The 16,933-nt window shown below is 49.5% G+C and overlaps 1 protein-coding gene across 4 annotated transcripts in view; it reads right to left on the reverse strand.

Annotated features, from left to right (window-relative positions):
- MEAK7 (MTOR associated protein, eak-7 homolog) overlaps positions 1 to 16,933 on the reverse strand; it is a 41,878-nt gene that overhangs the window by 14,966 nt on the left and 9,979 nt on the right. The window contains exons 1-2 of one of the 4 annotated variants that reach the window (XM_037516264.2): positions 5,928 to 6,044; positions 2,734 to 2,769 (exon numbers count right to left, since the gene is read on the reverse strand). The gene's annotated coding sequence lies outside the window, so the exon portion shown is untranslated. The other 3 variants (XM_037516267.2, XM_037516265.2, XM_054697034.1) reach the window with 3 other exon arrangements.

A 16,933-nucleotide genomic window follows, 5' to 3' on the forward strand; every position in this document is an offset into this window, starting at 1 on the left:
TCCCCACTCTGTCTCTGGTGAATTCTCTCACCCCCTGTACCTCTGGCCTACACCCCAGCTCTTGTATGCATAAATAAATCTTCACCAAAAAAAAAGGAAAGAAAGAAAACACATTGACGCCCACCAGGCAGGGACACGGGCTCATGAGGATAAGCCACAGCATGGAAATGTGGGCATCTCAATCAAAGTGTGGGGGTCAGGATGTCTTCTGTGATTTGGAGGAGGGGGCCAAGGAGGGAGACACTCTGGATGGGTACAATTTAGTGACTGGACATCATCATCATCTTTGTGAAAGATGCAGGAGAAGCAAGGAGGGGTGAAGCTGTAATTAGGAAGGACACAGTATGCCTAACACTGGTCAGGAAAGAGGGCTTGGGGTCCTCTGGGGAGCTTGCACCATGATCTTATCTTTGTGTATACAGTGTGGCCTTGATTTGCTTTGTTCCTTCATGGTGACCAGTGAGGCCATGATGGTGTCTGCATTCAAAGGACATCCTACAGTTACCCTGTGTGCCACCAAACACTGGCCAACACACCCAGTATTGGGGCTGCCTCCTCTCTGAAACATGCCACAGTCGCAGCTTTACCAGATCTCTGGTAAATCATACCAGCTTGAGCCAGAAGTAATTTCAGCTACATAACTGAAATTGAAGTTTTTTCTTAAAATCTCTGTGACTGTACCAAGTCACCAGAAAACACATTTTCTCCCTTGCCCCCACCCCTGCTGATATCCTGAAAGTGGTCAGTATATAAAAATTCACCTGAGTGAATTCTATTTCTATTCTATAGTCCATTCTATAGTCTATTCTGTTCTACAGTGTTCTACAGTGTTCTGTTCTATTCAATTCCATTCTCTATGCTATTCTATTTGTATACTTGTCTTCATACCAAAGACACTTGCACTTCTAGAAAACATCAAGGTGAAAGAGGCTGGTCAGGAATCGAACTTGTGCTGCAGTGGCTGTGGATAGCTTCATAGGTTGCGTTCTTAACCTTTGCGCCACCAGGGAGGCCCCTGCCAATATTATTTTCAATGACAAAAAGCTGAAGGCCTTTCCTTTAAGATCAGGAACAAGACAAGGATGTCCTCTCTCATCACTGCTCTTCAATATACTACTGGAGGTCGTAGCCAGGGCAATAAAAGAAAGACATACAAGGACTCCAAATAGGGAAAGAAGAAGTAAAACTATCACTATTTGCAGACAATATGATAATATAGTAGAGAACCCTAAAAACTCCACAGAAAAACTACTCAAAATAATCAGCCAGTTCAGTAAAGCAGCAGGATACAAAATCAACACACAAAAATCAGTAACCTTCCTATACACAATCAATCTGAAGAAGAAGAAATCAAGAAAACCATCCCTTTTATAATTGAAACAACAACAACAACAAAAAAAAAAAAACACTTGGGAATAAACCTAACAAAAGAGGTGAAAGACCTATACAAAGAAAATTACAAAACACTGTTAAAAAAATAGAAGACACAAAGAAATGGAAAGACATCCCCTACTCATGGATTAGAAGAATTAACACTATTAAAATGTACATCCTACCAAAAGCAATATACAGATTCAATGCTATTCCAATAAAAATCTTAATGATATTCTTCAAAGAAATAGAACAAATACTGATGAAATTATACGGAACCACAAAAAAAACACAAAGAGCCAAAGCCCTATTGATGAAAACAAAGGAGAAAGGAGGTATCACACTTTCAAACTTCAAGCTATACTACAAAGCCATAATAATTAAAAGTTTGGTATTGGAACAGAAACAGACACACAGACCAATGGAACCGAATAGAGAGTCCAAAAATAAAACCACACTTGTACGGACAACTGATCTTTGACAAAGGAGCAAAGAACATGCAATGGAACATGGACAGTTTGCTCAATAAATGGTGCTGGGAAAACTGGACCACCACATGTGAAAAAATGAAACTAGACCACTACCTCTCACCATGCACAAAAAATCAACTCACCATGCACAAAAAATCAACTCATAATGGATAAGAGAACTGGACACAAGACCTGAAACCATAAAATATATTGAAGAAAATATAGGTAAAACACTACATTGCAATAACATCTTTAAAGACTAATCGCCCAAAGCAAAGATAGTCAAGGAAAAGATAAACACCTGGGATTACATCAAACTGAAAGCTTCTGAACAGCAAAAGAGACATTAATGAAAATAGAGAGACACTCCACTGAGTGGGAAAAAATCTTTGCACTCCATTCAACGGATAAGGGACTGATCACAAAGATATACAAAGAACTCACACAACTCAACAAAAACAAAATAAATAATCCAGTCAAGAAATGGGCAGAAGAGGGGCCTCCCTGGTGGTGCAACGGGTTAAGCACCACACTATGAAGCAGTCCGCAGCACCAGTTCCATCCCCAGCCGGCCAGGAAGCAACCCACATGGCGCAGCAGACCTCTCCTGTCTCGCCCGCTGCTCCCTTCAGCAATGTATTTCAGTCAGTCTGCCTGTTCTGCTCCCCACTCTATCTCTAGTGGATCCTCTCGCCCTCCCCCATCCCTGACCTGTATCCCAGCTCTTGTATGCCTAAATAAATAAATCTTTAAAAATAAATAAAAATAAATAAAAAATAAATAAATCTTTAAAAAAAATGAACAATGATTTAAAAAAATTAATTAAAAAAAAATGACAATGCCAAGGCTTGTAATATGGGGGAGGGGGGAGGGGCGGGGAGGCAGGACTCACCTAAATGGCTGTGAGAGATGGCAGTCTTCCCGAAACCTGGGAGGGGAAGGTTTTTGAGAGGTTAGCACAGCATCACCCCCTGGGCCACCTGCACCCCCCAGGCCACCTGAGCACCAGGCCCCACAGGCAGGCATCCAAGGCCGGCCTTCCAGGTGCAGGGGTCCACTTGGACCTCAGACTCCAGTCCCTCTGGGCAGCTCCTTTCTGCACCTCTTCTGGCTCGGAAGCCTTTCCCACCTTGCACACCTCACCGCCCTGCTCAGACTCGAACTGCCCACTGCCCTAATGGCTCCAGAGCAGGCCCTCCTTGCTGGCTTTGCACGCACCCCTCCACACCCCCATCCATGCACCACTCAACCCCATCCACTGACCCAGCACCTGGGCCACTCTGGCACATGGACATTTGTGTTCAATGCATCACTCTCAGGTGAGCTGGTACATTCTCCCACCACCTGGGGCCTCCCAGGTGCAGATTTCAGGCCAGCCCGACCCAGGTCCTGAGAAAAACAGGCCCCTCTGTTTTTCTCCATTTTCTCTTGGATCTCCCACCCCAGGACCCGTCCCCTCAAGTATTTCCTTATCTCTGTTCCACAGCCCACGGTTGGGACAGGGCAGGGGATCAGAACTTTAAAGGCAGCAAGTGGCGGAGCACACCCCACCTTAGAAGAACAGAAGCCACCAGGGCGACTGACAGCAAGGACAGGACAGCAAGGATGGCAATGAGCTGATGCCACCTCTGGTCTCCTTTCATCAGAGGTCATTGAAATGCTGCACCCAGAAACCCCAACATTCCAAAAGCTTCTCCCTGACTCAAAACCTGGGGATACCAACCTCTGTAAGGGGGGATTTGGAGCTAAAAGGCCACCACCATTTAAATGTCACTCCTCAGAAGCATATGGATGTACTGTGGTGATGGAATCGGTGTGCCCAGGGTTGTCCCTAAGAGCCTACGGCTCCACCTCCTCAGGGACACTGGCCCCTGATACCAGTCTGTACCTCTTTTCCTTCTATCAGTGACTATGGGCATCTAGCCAGGACATCAAAGGATGGACAGAGATACTGCGGAGGTTAGTGGCCCACAGGGAAAGACACACGAGCTCTCTACAGAACTCCAGAAGACCTGGGGCAAAGTGGCCTGAAGGACATGTCCTGGATGGGTCTTCAGGTACCAACATGGTTCATCTGGGGAGTGGGGACAGAAGCCCAGAGACATGGGGGTAGAAATGAGGAACAGCGAGGTGAGTAAGGGAGGAGGGAGATTACATAAAGAGGGCTGAGGAATAAGAGGCACCCATGCAGTCAGTCACACCAGCCTCCTACACTGTTGTCTGCAAACAGAGCACAGGGAGGGCCAGACCTACCCAGGCCCTACAGGTTGTGAGAAAGCTGGGTGAGCCGCCAACAGGGAGGACAGAGGGCAGAAATGCACAGGAGAGGTGGCACCTAGGGTGGCACAGGGAAGCACCAGGAGCAGCCACCAGGAAAGGCTGGAAGCAGCTGGTGACACAGGGTTTTCAAGGAGGAGGAGATAGGTGTGCAGCAGCCTCAAGTCCCAGTGGTGGGAGGAAGGGCAGTTGCTAAGATCAGGCTCCTGCCCACCGTTCTTAACATCTGGGGGCCAGTGGGCAGGGGGCTTATTTCCAAAGAGCTCCATGGACCACTTGTCTCCTTTTATAGACTGCCCTGACAGGCAAGGCAAGAGGTACAAAGTATTCCCAGCTAATCCACCCTGCCCTCCATGCTTTAATCACACCAGAACTCTCTTTGATCAGCTTTGGGGAAGAAATGAAGGCCTTCAAGGCACACCAACTTCTCCCCAAATGCAGGCTCCTGAACTTTTCTCTGGCAACAGTTTCCTCACAGGCCTCCCTGGGCTCACACAGAACAGAGAACAGCCCTTTTTCTGGAAAGTCATGCTTGAGACAACCCCACGCTGGCCTGAGTCTTCTGGGGGTTTACACATATCAGGTTCGCTGAGTGTTGTTTAAAAATTGTTTACACCAGTGGATCTCAAGTGGGTGAGTGGGTGGAGAGTGATGATTTTTAGCTGCTGCACTGGGGTGCAGGTCCAACTAAATGTCCTAGGATGCACCAGGTAACCCCCACAACAAAGGGCTGTTTGGCCGCATATGTCAGGCGGGCTTAGACTGAGATACCCCTGCGTCCAAGGACAAGGCTGTCGGCAGAGTGTGGGCATCCTGAGCTGAGGTTCTGAAGTCTGAGGAGAGCAAAGACAGGATCTGAGTTCAGATTCTGCCTGTGGACTAGCTACTAAGCTTCCTTGAACCTTGGTGAAATTGGGGAGGCACTGCCAGGCCCACAGTGAGGTAGGAAGGATTAGATGAGGCGAGGAAGGACTCTGCTTTCTGGAAGCCAGAGACAGAAAGATGGTCCAAGACAACGGAGGCTTAGGAGAGGCTCTAGGGTGGAAGCCAGTCTTTAGAGACAGGACTGCACTACCTGCTGGCACCTGGCCTGCCAGTCTCTAACCCTCTGCCTCCAAGTGGCTGGCCTGGCCCTCAGCCCCCTCCCCTCTGGGGGAGACTCCAACAGCCTCATGTGGTCAGGACTCCAAAGCCCTGCATGGGGCACAGGAACTGCAGCCCTTCTGTAAAGAGCCAGGTTGGGCTGGGCCACCCTTGAGACAGCACAGAATCTCTGCTGGCCAGAAGGTGACCTGTCCAGGGCCTGTCCGAAGCCTGCTTGCCACCCCCCCCCCCCACCTCAGGCACCAATCTGCAGGGGTGTCAGCTGGGTGTGCTTTCTTTTCCTCTCCCTTGTCCTGAATTTGACTCAGGGCCTGGGAAAAGCTAGTGAGTTGAGGTCAGAATACAAGAAGGAAGCCCACACCCGCCCCACACTCCAGTCACCCCCAGCCTGCCGCTTCACACGGCTGCTCCCCTGTCTATCCCGCGTCTATACCAGCTCTGTTGCTCAGGTCCCTCCCGGGACCCTCTGATCTGACCAGGCCCCTCTGAAGGTGCAGGGGGAATCTGACCCGGCGACCACCCCAGCAGACCCTCTCTTCCCTCCCCCACCCAGACACCAGAGACAGGGCGGCAGCCGGAATGGGGCAGGGGCCGGGCCCCCTCAAGCTCCCTTCGCTCTAGCACCAGAGCCACGGCCCCCGAACCCTACCGGATTCGGGCTGCCACTGCCTAGGCCGCCGGGCCAGCGCCTCCCACTCAGCTCACCGAGGCCCAGACCCCCTTCCGGTCCAACTGCCCGAGGATTTTCCCTGGAGTGGCCCGGCCCCAAGGCCAGGCGAGGGCACTGACGGGCGGCCCTTTGTCCCAATCACAGAAACGGAAACTGAGGGGGCGGAGCCTTGTAAAGGAGTTGACCAATGACAACGCACCTCATGGAGCGTGCCAGCGTGGACTGGTGAGGGCGGAGACACAGGCGGGGCCGTGGGCGGGGCCGTGGGCGGGGCCAGAGGGCCTGTGCCGGCAGGAGCGCTGGGAGGCGTGGCCTTTCTGCAGGTGCAGCTGGGGCGGAGCTGGGAAAGGTGCAGGTGGAGAGGTATGGAGGCAGGTGGCGAAACAGTGGAGGCTGATTCAGTTGAGGAACCAGGGAAGAGCACCTGGAGAGAATGGGGGTGTCTGGGCTGAGGTAGAGAAGACTGGGTGGGTAGTAGGAGAAGCTGAGTGTGGCTGCAATGAGGGAGTAGCTGGGAGACAGGTGAAGGGGCCCAAGTGGACACAGTGAGAAAAGAGAGGCAGCTGATTGCTCCGTGGATTAAGATGGAGACACGGAGCCCCCCTGCCGGAGCCCCCTCTACTCTGCTCCCGGACCTCCTTCCATGGACTCAGTCCTCTTCCGGCATTCCCTCCTAATAGCAGTCCTTCCCACTAGCATCTAAACAGGCCTATACTCCCCTGACCTCCAGGCCTTTCTCCAGTTAGTATTCACTCCCCCATTCACTCCAAAATGTTTCAACATTTCTTCACTTCCCATTCATTCCCCAAACCACTGAGACCTGGCCCCAGGACCCTACAAAAAAGCCAACACCACTTGCCGCCTGACATGTACTGGTTCTCAGCTGGCACTGCCCATCCTCCACAGTTCTCCTTCCTGGCCTTCTGGGTCCAGCATTCCCAGCTTTCTCCCTCTCTCCCAGGAGTTCTTGCTCAGCCTTCACTGGCTTCTGCACCACCCAGCTCCTCATGCTGCCCTCTACAACCCCTCTTTTCACTCCACTTGTTGCCCTAGATAACGTGCTTCCTCATGACTTCAAGTCCTACCTGCCTGCTTCACTTGCCCCCAAACACATTCACCAGACATCTGCTTAAGACTGCACCTCTAACTCAGCTCAGCCAAGCCGAAATTCGGCCTCTTTCACCCAAAACCATTTACTTCCTTCCTCAGTGATGTCACCCACCTCCCATGGTCTGAGTTGGACACCTGGACTCCCTTGCTCCCATATGCCATGATTTATATCACCTGTTTTACTCCAAGGCATGACCTGGCCTCCCCTCTTCCATCCATTTCCCCAACAGCGAGGCCCCTCCACCCCACCCCGGTCCAGGCGAAACCAAAGTAATAACCTCTTTCTGGCTCCTTTGGCTCCTTCAGCCCTGCCCCAACCCCTGCAATGCCATTAGTGTTCCTAATACAGGGATCAAATCCCTGCCTTGCTCCTACACTGAGTCACTGGACCAGTCATCATAAAGTCCCTGCAAAGCTCACAAGGGACCATGTTTCACCAGGACACATAGCTGCCCCTGGAAAAGGAAGGACTATTTACCTCCTCACTGTGAACTTGTCTCTAAAATCACAGAGGAGCAGAAGCTTGGCCATTTGACTTTCTGTCAGTCAGAACGAAACTGGGAAGCAACCTGGCAGTCCACCCCAGGCCCAGAGCTGCAGAGAACAGCATGTCCTGAAACCAACATTGCAACTAGACACCTGGCAGCTGAGACCTTGGCAACCGAGATCCCCCTCTGCCCCTTCACAGGTAACCCTGCTGGGGACCTGACCTGAGTCATTTAGACACGCCCACTCCTCCACATAAACTGTGAGAACAATACCTGACGAGGTGGGCTGTCCGAGGCTTCCTGGTGTGATGGGCTAAAGGAGCTGAGGTGTCAGACCGTGGGTTTAGGCTAGTGGGGCCAGGACACTGGAAGTTCCAGAAGGGCGAGGGCAGCACTTACTTGTGCCTAGAGATGCCTACTGAGCCAGCGATTAGACAGCAGGTGAGACAGTCCCTGCTCTCAGCACAGCCTGCTTCCTCATCAATCCCCACTCCCCCAAGGGGGACCACTAGATGAAGGGGGGGTGGCTGGGAGGGATGGTGGGGAGTGAAAGATTGTTTCAGGTTTGCTACTTTAACTGTCTCACACAAATATATGGGTATTCACTTTCTCCCTTTCTTCAAAGAACACATTAATGAATAATAAAGTATTCATCTGTCATCTTTACCACTTTGGGGGCTGTAATATTTTAAATTTTTAAAAGGTTTCTACTGGGATGACAGATACAAAGTCAAAGGACATTCTTTACTCTCTTTATTTCCTCTTTGACCAGTATAATTATTCATTCCATTTCATGATTATCTCTGGAAGAAATTTTGTCAAATAGAGGAAGTGACATCACCCCGATGGCTGCAGATAACTTAGGTCCCCATGGGTGTAAATGGGCTGAGTGGCTACTCCTGAACTGCTGCCACACTGTTTAAGAAGTTCACAATCCCATCTGGTCACGGGCTAGGAAAGTCTTGACTTTTCTAAGTGGGAGAAATTAATATTACTTGAAACTTGACAAATGAAAATTTTGCCTTTGTTTTCTGTTTTCAGTATATCCTTCATGATTATACACCTCATCACCACTCCCTGGGACGTGGCTGCTGAGCTGCCCCCCAAGGCCAGCTCCTGTTTAGGGGCCTGTTTAGGGGCTGCTTCTGTTAGGGGGAAAGGATGTTCTGAGCTAATCCCATACAGGCTTTGTGGACCCCACCCCCACTCCAGACCAAAGTCATCAGGACATTGGGAAAGACAAATCCCGTCACCACCAAAGGGAAGGTGGCTGGGACCTGAGGGTGGAGTTAAGCAGCCAGGTTGGGTATAAAAACCAAACACGTGGGCCTTGGGGTCTCTCGCTCTGTCGCTCGCCTCCTGGCTTCACGGCTCCTGGCTGGCGGCCAGCTCTCAGAGTGCCATTTGGGATTCCTGATCAACGGATCGGGTAGGACGCATTTAAAACTTTGTCTCCCATTTTTCTCCCTGAGCTGTACATTTCCTCATTTGCCCTTCCCTTGTAAATAAACCTTTTATTAACCTTTCGTGTGTGCCTGCAGTAGAGTATTGATAAGTCCTTATAAGCGCGCGGGTGAGGACCCACAGTCAGGCACCCCATTTTGTATCAGGGCTGCCCTATAACACTTCCTCTTAGTGCCCAGGGTCCTGTCATGTGTGGTGGTATCTCTGCCAGTGCCACCCAGTTGGGTCTTCCACCTAATTCTCCCACCTCCACAGAAGAGCCAGGGCACCTGCCAATTTCCCTCTACAGCAGGGCACCCACCATTGCAGTCCTCAGGTGCCCACCTGAATGGTGCAGGGAACCCTGCGGTTTGAGCCACACAGATGGGACAGCTTCAGCCAGGTCCCTTCGGACTATTCTTATTAGCCACGCCTTTGTGCAGGCAGGCCCTTCCACGTGACCTGGAGCTCGCATCTCCATTCCTGTTAATCCCCCAGAGGCCCAGGAGACAGCACTGGGCGAGGTCAGGGCACAGACTTCTCATTAGGAACCAGAGTCCCAACTCCATCATCACTTAGAAACCTCGCAACCTTGGCCCAAGGACCCTGAATCTCAGAGTTTCCGTGTCCTTGTGGAAACCACATGATGATAGCACCCACAGAGTATGTGCATTACCCCAGAGAGGATCCTGAATTGGGCTTTGGAACAGAAACATCAAAATTTAGTAGACGCTGCCTCCCAAAGGCACAGCCACTGCCTCTGGAACTTTCTGCAACAATGCCAACATCTATATCCACAACACGTGATTGAGGAACCTCAAGCCACACACAGCTTGCAGGGCAGAACTGAGGTTTTGATTTTTGAATGTGCATCAATTTTGATTTATATTTAAAGAAGCATGGGTGGCAGGCAGTCACACTGCAGGGTGCATGCTGGGCCCCAGGCAGCATTTCAAAGTAGAAAACCAAAAGCAAAAGCACATCCCACCGGCCAGGATGGCTAATCTGAAAAAAGACAACAATCAAGCGCTCGGGAGGATGTGGGTCTGGATCACTCTGCCTTGCTGGTGGGGTCTGCAGGGTCCCAAGTGAAACAGAATCACCACGTGAGGCAACAAAGCACCCCCTTAAGTTCAAAGCCCCCCCCCCACAACTGAAAAGGCATTCAGACAAATACTTGCACATGTGAATAGCAGCGCTATTCAAACCTCCCAAAGGTGGATGCCGGCCAGACTCCATCAGGGGATGAATGATGAGCAGTGTGTGGTCCATCCACACCCTGGACTATTGCCCAGTAGAAAAGGCAGGAGTGCCAATGCCTCCAACGTGAGGGACTTGGCCACAAGATCCCAGAGAATGAAGCCAGATACAGGGGCCACATATTGTCATTCCATTCCTATGAGCTGTGCAGAAGGCGCACCTCTTTGGAAACCCTGTGGGGACGCAGGGTGGGGAGTGGCCTTGCTAAGGGTACAAGGTTTACTTTTGGGGTAAAGAAAATATCTTTTAGAGGCGACAGCTATACAGACTGTTAATATACTAAATGTCATGGATTTGACACTTTAAAGTCATTCGTTTTATGATATGTAAATTTCACCAAGACAAAAAACACAATCCTTTGAACCCCACACCCAGAAGAGTGTCAGGGGGGCTCCGGAGAGAGGTTTGTTGGAGGACTGCACCCATCTCCCCCATTTGACTGGGTAGGGGTGGGGGCCTTCCTGTGACATCTGGGCCAGTGGGGGGTTGGAATATAGTGGCTCTAGCCCCTGTCCATGTCACGTGGCAGCAGCCAAGGGGATGGCAGAAAGGGGTAGGTACCAGGCAGTGACATCCCCTGCCCCCACCCCGCCACTCAGGAGCCAGTCAGAGTTTCAGGGTCTGGGACAGGATTAAGGTGCAGTAAATGTGGCCATCTGGAGTCAAGGTAAAGGGGATTCCTCAGGGCCCAGAAATGACAGGTAGCTGGGGTGACAGCCAGCTTGGGGCAAACTGGGAGCTGCCTAGCACAGGGGGGGCATTGCCCAGTCAGTGGAGCTGCAGCAGGCAAGGAGACACAAAAGTGGCCATGAGATCCAGGCCGGCCTCAGACATGGATGAGGCACCACCTGGAGAGGCAGAGTAACAGTCCCCAAAGATGCCCGTGTCCTAATCCCCAGGCCCGTGCCTATGTGGCCTCACATGGCCAAGGGATCTTGGCAGATGTGATTAAATGAAGGGCCTTGAGATGGGGGGATGATCTGGATTATTAGGGTGGGCCAATGTCACACCTCCCTTATCACAGGGCGGTAGAAGTTCAGATCAAGGGAAGGAGATGTGACAATGGCAGCAGACTGGGGAGGGGGCAGAGGGTAGAAACTGGAAGATTCCACACTCCAAATGGCCACACTGACCACGCCTTCTGAATCCTGTCCCAGATCCTGAACCTCTGACTGGCTCCTGGGTGGCAGGCGGGGTTACTGCCTAGTGCCCACCCCTCTCTGCCATCCTCTCCCCTCTACTGCTGCCACTGGACAGGGACTGGAGCTTGTGGAGGGCACAAGATAGAGGGATGATTCCAAGAATCTGGACAAGGAAGGGCAGAGGATCCTCTCCATAACTCCCAGAGACAGCACAGCCCTGCCCATATCTTAATCCTAAGACTTCTGGCCTCTGGACCCTATGAGAGTAAGCTAATGTCTGAAGACACTAAACGTGTGGTGATATCACAGCAGCTACCTCCACTGCGAGCACAGAGGTGTCAGAAGTGGGTCTGCAGATGTAACAGTCAGGGACAGGACACCCAGTGGAATCTGATCAGAGAAACAGTGGAGAATCCAGTATAAATAGCCCCAAATGTTACATAAGACAGATGTAAAGACAAATTATCCACTGCTTATCTGAAATACAAATGTAACCAGGCATCCTAATTTTATCAGGCAACCGTAGCCAAAAGTAGCAGCTGCAGAGAGGGGAGCAAAAGACAAAATCCACATTCACCCTGATGTCCATAGCAGGTCCAGAGGGAAGAGGAGATTCCATATTAAATCAAGGTCCTAGATTTCTTATCTCAGTCTGGACATTTTTAATTAATAAATTGAGGTTCCTGGACTCAACTTCCTAAGAATGGAAGGTGTGGGCTTTACACTCAGGGACAGGAGGGCAGTTCTCTCCCTCTTCTGCCGAGCAGGTTGGAAGGACAGCAGGAATGGACAGAGGTAAGGAAGTGGGTGGCTCAGTCTCCAGGCCAAGGTCAAGATGAGGGCAAGATTGGCTGCCTTGAGGAGTCCTGCACCCACTTTCCATCTTTCTCCTACTGGGCTGGGAGCTTGTGCAGAGCAGGACCCAGGCCTCCTCTGCTCCCCAAGCAGAGTCTTTGCAGTCATCCCTTCTTTCTGGGGAGACCTGCTTGTCTAATGTGGCCCTGTGCCCACAAGGTGGCGCTCATGATCACTACAAAATACGTGGCTACGGTCATGAATTTTAAAACAAACAGAAGAGTTTTGATCCACCAGATTGTTGAGAATATGCCCAGAGGGCTCCTGTGCATCCCACACCATCCTATGTATCCTCCATCAGCCCGGTCCATGTGTCACCCTTGGTGAACAGATCTCCATCCCTCGGGCTCCAGCGCAGAGACTGTTACAAGGAACTGGGAGGGCTGTGGCAGGCTGGTCGGGGTTCTGCATGGAACCCAAGGCAGGGCAACAAGAAGGGAAGGGGCATGAGGGCGGGATGACACCACCTGCCCTATAAGCAGCACCAAAAGGCAACATCCCTCCCCACCCCAGCTTGGCCAGCAGGAGGTGCTCATTGGTGGCTGCTGAATGCAGGAACATTGGTCACTCCCCTTCCATCTATGGCAGCCTTTGTGTGACCCCCACACCCTGGGCTAGCCGTTCCCCACTGCCCACGCATCACATCTCCATTCTTTCTGGACCCTTCCACACCCACCAGGACAAGTTGCCCCACTTTTTCCACTCTTCAGCCTCAGGCCTCAGCTCAGAATCCACCTGTGGGTTGTGGCGAGACACCTGCCTGCCCCTCCCCACCCCCTCAAGTGCCAGAGGAAAAAGTAGAGGCAGAAAGGGGGTGAGATCCTTTGAAGACAGGACAGGTGCAAGGACATGTGGGAAAACCTAACTGGCCTGCAAGTAGGAAAAGCCCCAGGCTGAGCCCCAAGACTCTGGAGGGCCTTGGCTTCAGTCCTGCATTTGGTTCCTGCTGCCGCCTTCTTGCCACCTCGTGGCAACCCCAGAGACATACACAGCCTCCTTTGCATTATTTTGTGAGCCAACCGCCTACAGGGTCCTTACAGGCTAGTTTTGCAAAAATGTTGCTATGAGGTCACCCCCTGCCCCCGTTTCTCATCACCATGCAGCCCTGTGGTTCTGTGTTTTGTTTTGTTTTTTTCAGTACACTGGTCTCGTTCTTACTCTAAAACCATAAAAGGTGTCAAAATCTCATTGCTAAACTCCTTGGTGCTCTGGCTGTGTTGGGAGTGCCTTTGCGGCTGAGGGAGGGCCTGCAGCTGCCACCCTCACCTGGGTCCCAGAGAGGTGTCAAGGGACTGCCTTATATGGTGAAAGCAGATGCCGGGGCCCCAGGCTCACAGAGGAAGCCCTTGGTTTCAAAAGCTTGCGGAATCTTTGCAGCAACACTGGCCTCCTCCCAGCCCTAAGCAGCTCATGACCTTTCTGGAAGGGGCAGGGTATTTACAGCAATAGGTATTCGTGCCAAAGACATGGGGGAGGTGTCAGCACTTAAAACCAAGATTCGAGGGGGGCCTCCCTGGTGGTGCAAGGGGTTAAGCACAGCACTGTGAAGCTATCTGCAGCTATCCATGGTGCAAGGGGTTAAGCACAACACTGTGAAGCTATCCAACATACAAACTGAAGCACCAGTTTGATCCCCAGGCGGCCAGGGATCTACCCACATGGCGTAGCAGACCTCTCCTGTTTCACCTGCTGCTCCCCTCAGCAGTATATTTCAGTCAGTCTGCCTGTTCTGTTCTCCTCTCTGTGTGGGTGAATCTTCTTAACCCCTATACCTCTAGCCTGTATCCCAGTGCTTGTACGTATAAATAAATCTTAAAAACAAACAAACATTCAAGGGAGTTCAGGCCAGCAGAGAGGGAACAGCAGCTTCACAGCATTAGGGGACCAGAAGCTGCCATGATGGATTCAAATCTAGTACAGATTGTCCTCCACCAGGGCCTGATGGGCCTGGCCCCGGGGAAGGACCCAACACACAGCATCTAGTTGAACCCTCTCAGCAAACCAGGAGGTTAAGCACCATTCTTAGTCCTCCTTTATAGATAAGTAAACTGAGGCTCAGAGGAAGGTACTGACATATCTAAGGGAGCTGGCTACCCAATGACCGTAAGCAGGACAGGCCTCCAAAACCCGCCAGTGCTGGGGTAAGCAGCAGTGCTGTCCAATGCAGCAGCCACAGCCCTATCGGGCTGCTGGACACTTGGACTTGTCCATACTGATGTGTGGTCAGCATGAAATGTATGACCAGAAACCGGGCATTAAAACCCATTTTTTATTTTAAAAATTTAGGTGTATATGATGGAAGTAGAATTAGCCTACCTTAACATAACAAGAGCCATAGATTACAAACCAACGTAATACTTCAGGGTGAAAAACTGAAAGCTTTAAGATCAGGAGCAAGACAAGGACGCACAGTGTCACCACTTCTGTTTAATTTAGGATTAGAGGTTTTAGGTAGAGCAATCATACTACAACAGGAAGGAAAAGCAATCCAAATCAGAAAAGTAAAAAAAAAAAAATGCTCAGACAATAAGATACTACATACAGAAAACAGAAGATCCCACCAAAAAGCTATTTGAAACAATCAATGAATACAGCAAAGTGGCAGGATATAAATCCGACATACAAAAATCTGCTGCATTTTTATATACGATGAACTAGAAGAAAAGGGAATTAAAAAAATAATTCCATTCACAATCACACCAAAAAGAATCAAATGCCTAGGAATTAACCTGACCAGAGAAGTGAAGGCCTTTATAATGAAAACTAGATGTTTCCAAAGGATATTGACCATGGCAAAAGGAGGTAGGAAGACATCCCACGCTCACAGATGGGGATAAACCATATCATCAAACTATCCTACCAGGAGTGCTAAGTCTAATCCTTATCAAAACGCCAGCAATAATCTTCAAAGAAATTGAACAAAATGTATTAAAATTTGTATATCGAACCATAAAAGTCCTCAAGTGGCAAAGCAATTGTGAGGAAAAGGAGCGAAATGGGGTCATGTTACTTGACTTTAAATTCTGCTGTAAAGCAACAGCACAGAAAACAATTCACACTAAAGTAGACACGTGACTCAATAGAACGGAATCAAAATCCCAAAAATAAATGCCTGTGCATATCAATACTTAATTCATGATTTCAAAAAAAGCTACAACCATAAAATGGGGAAAGGAGAGTCTTTAACAAGAGGTTTTGGCAAATCAGAATGCTCACGTGTCAAAGAAGGAACTTGGATCACTCCTTAACTCCAGGCACAAAAGTAAACTCCAAATGGATTAACGATTTCGATATAAAAACTGCAACAATAAAATATATAGAAGAAAACATTGACAATACATTTCATGACATCAATGATAAAAGATATTTTTGGAAACCTGAACTCCATGTGGCAAGGGAAATCAATGCAAAAAATAAAACACAAAAAACAATTGAGATCACCTTAAATGAAAAAGCTTTTACACAGCCAATATAAGTAGATTAGGATGGAAGTGAATGGGAGAAAATATTTACATTTACACAACTGGCAAGGAGTTAGTATTCAAGATACATTTAAAAACTTAGATATTCAATGATTAAAAAAAAACCAAATCAGTTAATGAAATACCAGTTAATAAATGGGGAGCAGATGTGAACAGACAATTCTCCAAAGAGGGTATCCAGAGGCCAATAAATACATGAAAACTTGTTCATCACACTCCCATTAAAAGAAATGCAAGTAAAATCACAATGCAAGTAAAATCACCTCACACCCATGAGAACAGCCCATATTAAAAACAACAACAACAACAACCCACAATAAGTGTTGGAGAGGGTGTGGGAAAAAAAGGAGTCCCGTGACACTGTTGGCAGGAATGTGAGCTGGTGCAGCCATTCTGGAAAAGAATTTGAATTTGCATTAAAAAAATAAAAATGGAGGGCCTCCCTGGTGGTGCAGCGGTTGAGCGCTGGGCTGCGAGGCTGCCCGCAGCCTCTGCAGCGCAGGTTCGATCCCTGGACACCGGTCGAGGGTCCCGCATGGCGCGCAGACCTCTCCTGCCGCCCTCTGCTCCCCTCAGCAGTGTACTTCATCACTCTGCCTGTTCTGCTCTCCCCTCTGCCTCTGGTGAATTCTCTCGCCCTTCCGCGCCTCTGACTGTACCCAGTGCTTGTATAAATAAATAATAAATAAATATTTTTTAAAAATAAAAATAAATAAAAAATAAAAATGGAAATCCCATATGACCCAGCAATACCACTCCTGGGCATCTATCCACAGACCATGGAGCCACCAACTCAAAAAATTATATTACGGTATTTATTGCAGCACTATTTACTATACCCAGGACATGGAAGCAACCTAAGTGCCCACAGAAAGAGAATTAGATCAAGACAACGCGGTCTGTCCACACCATGGGCTACTATTCAGCCATAAGGAAAAATGAAGTGCAGCCACGCACAGCCACGTGGAAGGCGTTCCAGGGAAGGACGTGAGCAAAGTATGTCAGAGTGACGAAGACAAGTTTTGGACATTTACACAGTGGACAATACGACAAAGCGAGATACTGACAAAGGAAGAGAGGCTTCCGAGGCTAAGAAGGAAGGGAAGGAGAAGGGTGAGAGGGAGTTAAGGGGTGGTGATGGGGAAAATAATTCTTTGAAGCTAATATGTAATTTTTTAAATTTTCTAAAATTTATTTTAAAGGTTTTATTTGCTTTTGTGTAGAAGAACTGGGATATGAACCAGAGGTTGCGGGGGGGGGG

This window comes from Talpa occidentalis, unplaced genomic scaffold (assembly GCF_014898055.3).
Source record: "Talpa occidentalis isolate TD23 unplaced genomic scaffold, MPIMG_talOcc4v2.1 talOcc4.17, whole genome shotgun sequence".
NCBI lineage: Eukaryota > Metazoa > Chordata > Mammalia > Eulipotyphla > Talpidae > Talpa > Talpa occidentalis.